The 12,875-nt window shown below is 35.4% G+C and overlaps 1 protein-coding gene across 6 annotated transcripts in view; it reads left to right on the top strand.

The window, feature by feature from the left end:
* The window catches only part of NLGN1 (neuroligin 1), a 752,559-nt gene that overhangs the window by 236,923 nt on the left and 502,761 nt on the right, over nt 1-12,875 (top strand). The gene's annotated exons all lie outside the window — the stretch shown is intronic.

Here is a 12,875-nt window from a genome sequence, read left to right as displayed (position 1 = left end):
ACTTAGAAGTTATAATTTATGTTATTTGGGCACAAAGAGATACTATACTCATTCTTTACTCTGAAACATTTTGAAAGACAAGTTTGAATTATATTCTCCTTCACGATCATTGTTAATATCATTTATTTTAGCCACATTGCGAATCAGTTTATATTTCTCATCAGTGTTAATTATTATTATTCTAATCCCTTGTATGTAATCATAATTCTATGTTTATGCCAATCTCAAAATATAAAAAGGAATAATTTTTGTCAATCAAGGTTGTGTGTTTTGGGGAAGGGGATGTGTTAGCAAAGCAAAGTGAGACTTGATCTATTTCTAGTGTGCTGTTTTGAATTTGGAGTATGGTGGATAATATCATAGATACTTTCCAGCAATGTAGGTATGAAATATTTCTGTAGCATTGTTCAAATACACATCAGTTCAAGTACCCATCATGTGTAATCATGCATTGCTTCAGATGTTATTATAATTTCACTACATAGGGGTGAATGACCTCACGCCAATGAAAACTCTCCATGTTAGAAGATATATAAAGAGATGTTACTAATAATCTTCTCAAATTAATCTTAAAATCATAGTGTTTCATTGGTTTCTTAGACAAGATTTGAATGTGAGTATCTTCACTATCTTTAATGCACGTAACTTTAATTATGGCACTGTTTATAGCTAAATTGTCTCTAATGTTTATTATTCTCATATTTTCTGAATTTCTTAAATTGAAAATCTTAATGCAGTGATTAGTTTTCCAGTTGAAAATTCAAAATTAGATGCCAAATTATGGTAATAGTGTTTTCAAGGACTTGAACATCTGCATAGTTATATACAGTGATTTTATTTTAAAAAATCTTTTGGCCATACATTATGTTGCCTGTGAGTGGTTATACTCACATAAAGATCTCATAGAATAACTTGTGCTGTTATGCTAGTACAAGTTTCGCCCATTTTTAAAAATTCATTTGGAACTGATTATGATGTGACTTTGATCTTTGTTTGTATCCTCTTTAAATTTGTATTCTAAATGATTGGATTTCAGGACAAAAGATTCACCAGTTAAAAAAATGACGAACTTGATCTATATAACTGCAGGCAGTGTTCAGCTGATAATGGATAATTTTTCCAGTGTTAAATATTTGTTCTGGCTCTGCTACATTTAGGATTTAAACTTTAGTGGGCTCCTTTGTTCCTCTAAGAGACATCATACCTAATGTTTATCTGCCCTTTATAGATCTCCTCTCAACATGATAAAGTACTAAACTTTGTTAGTGAAACATTTTTAGGGGCTTTTTGGAACCTTAGCTCTAGAACTGATATTTTCTGGTCACTTCCTAAAATATATGTTGGGCCTTAGAAAAAGTATTTAAGTGAATTAATTCACGAGGAGTATATTATCAAAACATTTGCTTCAGCATACTTCGCATGTGTGATCAACAGCTGATCTACCAGGGGGACTGCAACAGTAAAGACTGTAGGGTTTTAGCTGTTGTTAATACTTTGTCTAACAGTAACAAGGTAAGCCAAGTTTTCTTGGGTGTGGGATCCAAAAGTATTGCTATTTAGTTGGCTCTTGGGAGAGTTTGGGACTTTAAGTAGAAAATAAAATTTAATCACATGTCAGAGTATATCTTGAGCTGTGTTTTGGTTTCAAGTTTTGGTGTTATGGAAATGAATTTTGGAGTCCAATGTATACATTGGCTAATTATCAGACTTGATCTCAGGTGATTGACAAAAAATATCAAGTTGCCTGAAACAGGTAATGTAATTAGTTTTGCTTTGAATTTGCCAGCCCAGAGGAAAACTATTACAAGTTTGTTTTAGCAAAAAGTAAAATGTGATAATGTTTCAGTCAAAAATTTCATACAGATATCTAGCAGCCAAGTTTGCAGTTTAAAGTATTTTATATTAAAAAAGATATTTTGTTTGTTGCAAAGTAGAATTAGCATAGAAGGAAAAAAAATACCTCCAATGATAGCATTGTTTCCCAGCCAAGACCCTGTCCTCGTTTTCTTTGAAATGGTAATGCAGACCATCTCTATCATTGCATTGAAAATGCTATATTGGTGGTGATAAGAAAACTATAATAAGGTTGAAGAAAGAAAGGCTAGAGTATAGAGGATTCTGCCTGCTAACCTACTTCCTCAGGTTCTCTTAAAGTTCTCCACAACAGTATCGTATTCAGTGTCACATTCTTTTAGTAAAAATTTAGACTTTAGTTATATGCGTTCTTTGTCCTCATTTTAACTCTTTGTCCTCTGTTATCTAATACATATTATAGAAATTGCTCTTTAAAGTGTTTTTAAAATAATTATTAATAGTTACTTTTAGTGCTCTATCAATAGTATATGGTTAAAAAATCAGAATAAAAATTATAATGTTGGAAACAGTGAGAAATGCTTTGGATAAGTGGTCTTCAGAGAGGAAAAGTAGTATTAATTTTTTATTTTGCATAGGATAAGTATATGTACTTACGGACAAGCATTGAAAGAGAATATGAAATAAATTCTTCTGTATAAAGAGGAGATGTGCAATAATTTTTGAAAATAGAAACCATCCAAATATATTTTCAAATCTTAAAAATGGAAGCATACATTAACTAATTTAGTGTTAAAAATGTGTTTCAGCCCCCCCTCTAAATTTAGAATAAATTTATTGTTTTTTAGAGAAAAATAATTTTAAAATTATCTCTGTGGAGATCTTAGACAAATATAAGATTTTTATTTGATGGAAATATAATAAGATAGTTTTATTTTGATATGGATATTTTAGAGGCAATTATGCATTCATAATTCAAACACGTGATTTATTTTAGAAAAAATTCTCTTAAATATTTCAGAGCTACTGATAATTCTGGACATTTGGCAACCTCTTAGTAAAGGGTCTAATTAAATATTTTGCTTAGTAATCTAATGTCTCTACTACCCATCTATGGAAAAAATAAGTGCTAGTTCATTTACCAGCTATATTTGAAGAATTATATTTAACTAATTTTATAATGTCATGTAAGACTAAGTCAATTAAAACAAACTTTTATTAACATTACTGAATATAAATTTTAATGAACACCTAAGTTGATATTTATTCTATTGTTGTGACACCTGTTAATTCTTATAAGTATAATGTCTATGCAATAATAATGCTTCAAGTATTACGAGACAAATGAAAGAAATAAATATAAATTTGGAGTTGTTGGTCATCAAATATATAACACTTGTTTCTAGCACTGTATATCTTCTAAGAAGTATAAGAATAGTACAATCCTTGTCTTTAAAGAGTTTTCAATGTAATCGAGGGAGGAAATAGGCAATCAATAAAGAATATTGATATTCTGCTTCATATTTTATAATAATATGTATTTATTAATTGATTTGTATATACATGGTCACTTGATATATAAAAACTCAGAACAACAAAGAAAGAAAACATAGAATATCAGATGGATCAACATGATACCATGATGAGATTCTTATTTGAATCTGAGAAGTTTAGCAGATTTGCTAAAGTGTAGGTAATGATCATGATTTAAAAAGAAAAATATATTCATTTAAGTGACTCAATGTTTTGTCATTATTTTTTGCATTTTTTAAAATTTGTTTGACTCTGAAGCCTGAAAGAAACAAACTCTAAATATGACCTTATATTTTTGATATACATATATATAAAATATAATCAAATATTATATATTATGATACTAATATCACACTGTCATCCAAATGTGTTATTAGTAGGTAGAAGAGGGAATCAATCTGTCCTTGAAGAGTCAAAGATATTTTCATGGACTTGGTAGTATTTGAGCAAAACCATGAAGGATGGGATTAAATGAAGAAAGAAGGACATTCTTTTTATTTGTATTTGTTTATACTCTTTCTCCTTCAAAAAATTGGAAGCAATTTGTGACAAACACACACATGTACATAGGTTGATAAAACCATATTGAATATGAATGCATATATTACAGAGAAAAGATTCAGAAATTTAGGCTTTGAAAATATACTGGGATTGAACATAAATATATATTCCAATTGCTTAGAGGCAAAGTAAAGAGGATAATGGATTGAATCTCATAATTGTTATTATGAGATAAAGGAAACGTGTATATCAGAAAAATAGACAGAAGTTGTTTTTACAGTATACTACAGAGAAATTTATCATGAGTTGTATGTAATTGGAATACTAAAAAAAAAAAAAATAGGAATCCTGTGATAGTCTTTATGCCATTAGAAGACATAGAAATATTCTCAGCATATGTTTGTATACTAACCCTCTGTGAAAGCCAAAGACATCGTGATAAATGTCCACAACTTTTACAGTGTCATTTTAGCAAAGAACTAACCAAATGCAGTTCAAGTAAGACATTTGGTGGTTTCACATTTAATAGACTAGAACTAAAAACCAATATAAAGCAATGATAGTTAGCTTGGTCCATAGATTTCTTCTCTCAAATACCAGTTGTGCTAACTGAGTTTTAATAGGGGCTGGATGGTAATCAATTTTAGTTTGAGTGCTTAAATGATCTCCTGAAGTAGAGATATTGTTTGTCCTTTGGAAAAAAAGAAACTTTAGATAGATAGGAGCTTTAGAGGTTGTCAGTTCCATTGGTCATCTCTCTATGGCACAGGACACAGTTAGCTAGTTCCTTTCGTGTATGCTTGTTTGCGTGATGCCAGAATTTCCTCCTGCCTAACTATCTGCTCCTTCTCAGCTCCTTTCGCTCTTTCCTACCCTGATACCTAAATATCAAAGTGCCGCTATGCAGATGTGTTGGCTCCCTTCCTTACCATGTCTCCATAGGGGAATTTATTCATGGTTCTCAGTTCCGTTCAGTCGCTCAGTCGTGTCCAACTCTTTGTGACCCCATGAATCGCAGCACGCCAGGCCTCCCTGTCCATCACCAACTCCCTGAGACCTCCTCAGACAGTCATTTTGCTTTTTTGCATTTCTTTTTCTTGGGGATGGTCTTGATTCCTGTCTCCTGTACAGTGTCTCAAACCTCCATCCATAGTTCATCAGGCACTCTGTCTATCAGATCTAGTCCCTTAAATCTATTTCTCACTTCCACTGTATAGTCATAAAGGATTTGATTTAGGTCATACCTGAATGGTCTAGTGATTTTCTCCACTTTCTTCAGTTTAAGTCTGAATTTGGCAATAAGGAGCTCATGATCTGAGCTGCAGTCAGCTCCCAGTCTTGGTTTTGCTAACTGTATAGAGCTTCTCCATCTTTGGCTACAAAGAATATAATCAGTCTGATTTTAGTGTTGACCATGTGGTGATGTCCATGTGTAGAGTCTTCTCTTGTGTTGTTGGAAGAGGGTGTTTGCTATGACCTGTGCGTTCTCTTGGCAAAACTCTATTAACTTTGCCCTGCCTCATTCTGTACTCCAAGGTCAAATTTGCCTGTTTCTCCAGGTGTTTCTTGTGGTTCTAAATACCATCTATAAATAGTGACTTCCAAACTGCATCTTTAGGACTGACTGTTCCTCAAAGCACCAGACTTATGTACTTCCACCCACTGAGATCTCTAACGATTAATGAAAATCTCCAACTTAATAGCTGAAATATATTGATTTTCTCAGGTCTGCGTATTTGTCTGTTGCATCTAGGTTATAGTAATTATTGCAGCAACAGTAATAACAATCACAGTCACATTCATTGAAAAATTCCAAAAGCTATTTTGGGCAGTTTGCATAGATCACTTTTTTTTTTTGGCTCCCCATTGGAGAATCCAAGGATTTGATGATTAAATTCCCATAATAACCTTATGAGGTAGGATTGTTATTTTCCTGATTTTATAAATGCAGAAAAAAATGAGTAGAGAGGTTAAGTAACTAGTTCATACTCATACAGGTCAAAGAGTGTTAAGTGGTACAACCAGGATTCTAGCCCAGATGGTCTTCTCTTGAGCACAGCCCCGCACAGATGGCATTGATACTGCCATCCATCTGGACAACCAAAGAAAACCTCTGCAGACTTTTGCCGATTTGTCTTTTCTTTAGGCTGAACCTCCAATTCATCAACTTCTCTCAGTGACTTGTTCCAACATACATCCTGGATCTGTCTCCTTTCCATTTCTCCCTTTGCCAAACTAAGCCAGTTCTCCTTGAGACTCTTGTATTATTTATCTCTTTCACTTTTGCTCCCTACCTATAATCCATTCTCCACACAGCAAAATCAAATTATCTTTGTAAGCCATAAATTATACCAGCTCACTTTTCTGCTTAATACCCTCCACTGGCTTCCCCACTGTTCACTGAGAATAGAATACAAACTCTGTCCCTGCTCTGTCTCACAGAGCCCTGTGTGAAGAAGTATTTCTATCACTTAGTATCTGTACTTCTTGTATATGTATCCCTTAATTTGTCTCAAAATGCTCTTCCTCTCTATGCCAACCACATTTTGTTCTTCCTACACACCAAACTCATCCCATTTTAGGGATATTATACTTGCTGTTCCCTCTGCACCAGATCTTTATGGGGCCAGTTGCTTATTCTTCTGATTTGGTTTAAAATGTCTTCTTCTTGGAGAGACTGTCCATGTTGATCCAGTCTAAAAAGAGTCACCATGTTACAAGTCACCTACCTTTTAAAATTCTCTCTATTGCACTGATCAGTCATACCCAAGTGAGTGAGTGAATGAAATAGTCACTAAATCATGTCCGACTCTTGTGACCTCATGGGCTGTAGCCCACCAGGCTCTTCTGTCCGTGGGATTTTCCAGTCAAGAATACTAAAGTGGGTAGCCATTTCCCCTCCCCAGGGGATCTTCCCAACCCAGGAGTCCAACCTGGGTCTCCTGCACAGCAGACAGATTCTTTACCGACTGAGCTAATAGGGAAGCCTATACCCAGTTACTTCCTATTTATATTTGAATTTTAAAATTTTATTACTGTCTAGCACTCTGAAATCTCTTTAGGCTACTTTTAGTCCCCATGTGCTGTGTACTCTGTTGCTTCAGTCATGTCCAAACCTTTGCTCCTCTGTCCTTGGGATTCTCCAGGCAAGAATACTTGTTAGGACCAAACAGGTGCCATGACAGGCTTCAGGGGGCCAAGGTAGGCCTAAGTCTCCTTTACAGAGGGGCTGAGTTATTGCCAAGGAGGAGCTGAGATCATCCTCTGCCGGCACCAGAACTCGACCAATCAGTATGCTCCCCGTAGCCTGGTCTGTGCCAATCAGGATGGGGATAGAAATCTCCTAAGAAAGCCCGCGCGTGCGAAAATCTAGCCAATTAGTAGATGCAAAGAAACCCTTGTAACCAAACCAACCTTGCCAATTCCCTGTCTTTGTCCTAAACCTATAAATACTACTGTAATACAGGGCTCAGGGCTCTGGCCTTGTTCCACTGTGTTGGATGTAGCCAGGGCCCTGGTTCGAGCTAGTAATAAATTCCCTTTTTGCGTTTGCATTGCTGTGGATGTCTTGTTCTCTCAGCTGTGGGGACTTGGACTGTGGGCATAACATACTGGAGTGGACTGCCATGACCTCCTTCAGGGGATCTTCCTGACCCATAGATCGAACCTACGTCTCCTGCGTCTCCTGCGTTGCAGGTGGATTTTTTTTCCCAGTGAGCCACCTGGGGATCCTGTTTTAATCCCTGGCACATGGTATTTTCTCAGAAAAGATTTATTAAATAAATGTAAAGTGGATCTGAAGAGTCAATAAGTGCTGATCTGATGTGGTCATGGGGTGGGGGAGGCCAAGTTTGAGGCAGAGAGAAGAGTCTGAGTGAAATCCAGAGGAAGAGAGAGGCTTCACATATTAAAAGATATGAGCGAGGCTAGCAGGAATGCTTTGAGTAAGGGGTGAGCAGTGTCAAAAAAAGGCTAAAAACAGGCAGCAGGTCACACGGCCTTTCATTAAAGATTTAGGACTTCCAATAACAATGAGAAACAATGATAGGGCATTGAGCAGATAAGTGATTAGATTTGCATTTAAAAAACTGTTGAGTAGGCCTAGACCCTGATCAAATTTGACATTCTGTCATAGATACAAAAAAAAAGAACAACCATGTCTTGTGCCTCATTACATGCTTGGTAAATTCTGTGAATGAGACAGATATTTTGCTCATAAAGGATTGACGCACAAACTGAGTGCTGCCTGACTCAGGTGAGCATGGGAATTTGTCTTTTATATGAAGAGCATCACAGGGTTTGCTGCTTTTGCCTCCGTTTTTTGATAATGGAAAGAATCAAGTCATCATTATAGAGAATTCTACTGAATTCCTGCTTTGAGGAATATGAATTAATATGATCGATATTATTCCAGAGACTGGCCTGTACAAAAAAATGCAATAAATTACTGGGTTGGCCAAAACGTTTGTTCAGATTTTTCCTAAGATGTTTATGGAAAAACCTGAAAGAATTTTTTTCCCAAGCCAATATTGTCTTCTTATTTAAGTTTCTGTGTTGTTAATATGACCTCATTGAAGCTCTTGGTTGTCCAAATTCCGTGACAAGGTTGGAAGCATGTGGTTTATGATTTCATTAAAACCAGTGATTTGGAATAAGACCTCAGAACATAGAAGAAACATTTCCCTCATTTCTAGTTACAGTGGTCTGCGACTAGAATTGGACTACTATTTTCAGGTACTCAAAAGGATTGCAACTCACTAGTCCATAAACAAAAAAATAGCGAGTTTCCTTTTCAGACCAGAGACCATAATCTTAACTCAGTTATTCCATGAACATTATTCCATGAACTTAATTCCATGAACTTATTCCATGAACATAAGTTACGGCCCACTATCAGTTCCTCGTTGTTGGGGGTCTGTGTTACATTGTTAGAAAAAGTCAGACCGAAACCTTCCTTTCTAAACCTCACAGTGAGTAAAAAGAATGCCATTAAACAAATAAAACTATTTGCACAAATTTTGTTGAGTTGTATTTCCAAAAAGAATAGGCTGTTGAAAAAAAAAAATGTTTGTGGTAATATGTAGACTGAAGGATTCTGGAAAGGCCTGTATGCTAGTACAGTTGTAGCTTTTGGTTTGTGTTTCTCTCCATGTATTTTCAAAGTTAAATATTGGAAGATAGATAAATATTTTGAAGTAATTTTAAAAGAGGTAAGATAATTAGAAGCAAAAAAAGTCCTTTGAACAAACAGCTAGGTTAAAAATACAAAAATCCAAACAAACAAACAGATCACCCACAATTAGTCAGGCCAAGTTCTCTATCAGAATTGAGTGAGCAAAATTGGTTTGTGAAATGCAAATATACCAGGAAAGAATACCACCGGAGAGACTAGCCCTTAGCTACTAAATCTTTAGAGAGCGGGACACTGTTCTTTTCAGAGACAATTCAAGTGTCCTCCTTCATCAGCCTTATATCCCTGAGATAGTCTATGCAAAGTACTAAGGCAGTCCCATTATTGTTTTTTTAATTATTATTATTAAATGGAATGTGCTCTTTTTTTCATCCAGTATCAGTTGTTTTTTTTTTTTTTTCCTCTTTGTTCCAAGCAAATAACTTGGGCTTGGATTTTGCTTTGGGGTTTAGTTTGCTAAAGGAGCAAATGATCCTTTCCTTGCTCTGATGAGTCCTCAATATGAGACTAAGTCAGGATTCCCTCACCTTCCCATGACCTAGTGCCAGGGTCCTCGAAATCCCATTCACTTTTACTACTTTGCAATTAACTCGTACGGCAACTTCATCCGCCGGAGCATCTCATGAGGTCTTCCTCTTTTTCTTTCTTTTCTCTTTCTAAAGTCTTTTCTTGAACTACTTCATAAACATTCAAATTTTGCTCCTTTTCCTTTGTCTTCCTATTTTTAATTGGTACAATTTAATTTTTTTTTAAATTCCTTACATTTGTTTCCATCTTTCTATTTCTATTGCTACTGACTGTTCACCTTGGGTCCCAGGTCTTCCAGCTGAACTTCTAGCCTCTAGATTCAAATTTGTATGTAATTTCATTCCACACCACAGGCAGGCAAAATAGCTTATAAATATAAGTATCATTTTTTGCTTTATTTTTTCAGTTTTAATTTTTGTTTTTTAGTTTTCCTCTGATCATTGTCTCCAAATGGTTCTTATTAACTCTAGGATCCATTCCAGATATTTCCTGCCATTCAGGTCTGCTAAGGAATGTTGCTCTTCTCTTCAGCAAACTGTATCTTTTATTCATTTCTGGAAAGTCCTGTCCACACAATCCAGGCTAAATTCTTCATAGCTTACCAGGATCAGTTCCAGTGTCTTACTTGCCACATTTTGCCCAATCCCCCAGACTCAACTATCACCGTACCTTCTGCAGAGCTAACCCAGGCCAGATCTGTCTCTTCTTTGTGCTTCCATAGCTTTCACTTCGGCATGCAGAAAGCCAATCCAACTTTTTATTGTTGCATGTAATAACTGTTTAATATAGTAGCTGCCTTGCAACCCAAACTAGAAATGAACAATTTGTATTATTTGGTTTTCCAATATGCTTCAGACTAGTAAGTACTCTGTATATATAATTCAAAACTCACTAATAAACATGCAAATTAATTCACTGTCTCCTCTTCTTGGGATATACATATCTTAGGGTACAGACGAGGTGGTAAAGGTTGCTGATGGTGGATGTAGGTAGTGAAGAGTGCTACTTATGTGCATACATGAGCCTTGTGTCTAGCGTATATAAATGAGGTTCAGTTCAGTTCAGTTCAGTCGCTCAGTCGTGTCTGACTCTTTGCGACCCCATGAATCGCAGCGCACCAGGCCTCCCTGTCCATCACCAACTCCCGGAGTTCACTCAAACTCACGTCCATCGAGTTGGTGATGCCATCCAGCCATCTCATCCTCTGTCGTCCCCTTCTCCTCCTGCCTGCGATCCCTCCCAGCATCGGGGTCTTTTCCAATGAGTCAACTCTTCACATGAGGTGGACAAAGTACTGGAGTTTCAGCTTTAGCATCAGTCCTTCCAAAGAACACCCAGGACTGATCTCCTTTAGAATGGACTTAGATCTTGTTAATGGTAGCAAAATGATATTTTGCCCCCAGGAGCAGTGGCAAGAAAAGTAGCCTCTGGAGAAGCACACTGTGTACTGGTACTGTAATACATGAAAGCTGTAATTTATTGGAAACTGGTAAGTGATTTCTGCATTTGGTGGTTGTGGTTTAGTCGCTAAGGCATGTCTGACTCTTGTGAACCCATTGACTATAGCTTGCCAGGCTTCTCTGCCCATGGAATTTCCCAAGCAAGAATATTGGAGTGGGTTGCCATTTCACTCCAGTATTCTTGCTTGGGAAGTGACTTAGCAGCAGCAGCCATTTCCTTCTCCAGAGGATCTTACTGACAAGGGATTGAGCCTGTGTGGTATTACAGGCAGATTCTTTACTGGTGAGCCATGATGGATTCTCAATTTCTGCATTTACCCTGCATTTAATATTTGCTTTATTCTGTTTCCTGCTTAGCTTGGAATAAGTAAAAAGATTGGTGCTCCTGAGCATTAAACATAAAAACAGTATTAAACACCAGTCTTTGAATTAAAATATATAAAAATGGCAGAGAGGGCAACTATGGACTCTGTGTGTGTAATGGGCTATGCAATCTATATAAATTTTTTCAAACTCAAATTTGAGTTGCTCTTTTGTAAATGCAAGAGGAATCAAAAGGAAAATATTTTTTGTAATTTTTTTTAGACTTTGCCTTTTGATACTTTACCTATCTTGAATTGATTTACAGGGACTCAACTATTGCCAAGAGCAGACAGTGGTGGCTTGAGAGATCATAAACTATTGATTAACTGCATCCTGATCCATTTTTTTATAAAAGTGCAATTAGGACCATAGGTTTAGATATTATTCTTAGAAAAAATTTGCATATACGAGACAAGTTATATTTCTCAACCGATAATAAAGTCACCATTTCGAAACTCTTTCTAAAGAGCTGAGGCATATCCCTGAGATGAGACAGATCCAGGAGAAATATTAATTTCTATTCCAGTATGTGCTAGCTTATTGTATTTGAACTTTGAAAAACATCATCTTTTCCAGAAAAGTTAGTTCTCATAGAGAATATACAACACACTCAAACAAAAAGAAGTTTTTAAAAGGATTCTTGTGTTAATATCATCATAATTAGGAACAGTTTTTCTGATAGAAAATATGTAACTCTTAAGCTTTCTAACTGTGCTGGAATTAAGTTTTTTTTTTCATTTCATATTATAAACTTTAAGAAATATTTATTATTCCTTTTAAACATAAATAAAAACATTGCTTCATTACATAATGTTTTCCCTTGAAACATGCCATAATTTAAACATGTTTGAAGTCATAAGAAACTTTTTTTTTCAGAGTGTATGTTCAACCCTTCTGCTTTAGGATCAATATGTAATATTTACCAAAGCAGATCATTTATAGCCTACAGTTTATATTTGGATTAATTTTCTAGAAAAACTACTTTAGAGGGACCATAGCAAATCTATATAACAGTTCCCTAATTCCAGGCTACTCCACATTGAAATTAATAGTAAATGCATACTTTCATAGTAATATTTTACCATGACTTACATAATCTTGATATTTACAAAGGTAATTAGCTACATATTAAATAAACACCTATTTTTACCCTTCCATTTTTAGAAAGTATTTGTGATAGCTTATCAGAGCATATACAATAAAATATGGTTACATATAAATAATGAATTGAGTTTATCAAAAATAGAAGGCATGGAAAAGGGGAAAAGACATAGTCTCAAAACATTTCCAGAGTTGAGAATTTGGGCTCTGAGCTGGGACTCTACCAAGTTTTCTTTATTTCTTAATAACAGAAGGATGGTGAAACATGACTATTCAGAGAAACCAAAGACATTCTAGGCATTAAGTTTTTCAAAAAAAGCTTTTCATGTGTTGTTTCATTTTCAGAGGACAATTATATAAATAGAATTCTATGGTAAAAAACATAA

The sequence above is a fragment of the Capricornis sumatraensis genome, chromosome 1, assembly GCF_032405125.1.
Source record: "Capricornis sumatraensis isolate serow.1 chromosome 1, serow.2, whole genome shotgun sequence".
NCBI classification, from domain to species: Eukaryota; Metazoa; Chordata; class Mammalia; order Artiodactyla; family Bovidae; genus Capricornis; species Capricornis sumatraensis.
Note: the sequence above shows the minus strand (reverse complement) of the source record. Positions and strands in the feature narration are given on the sequence as shown.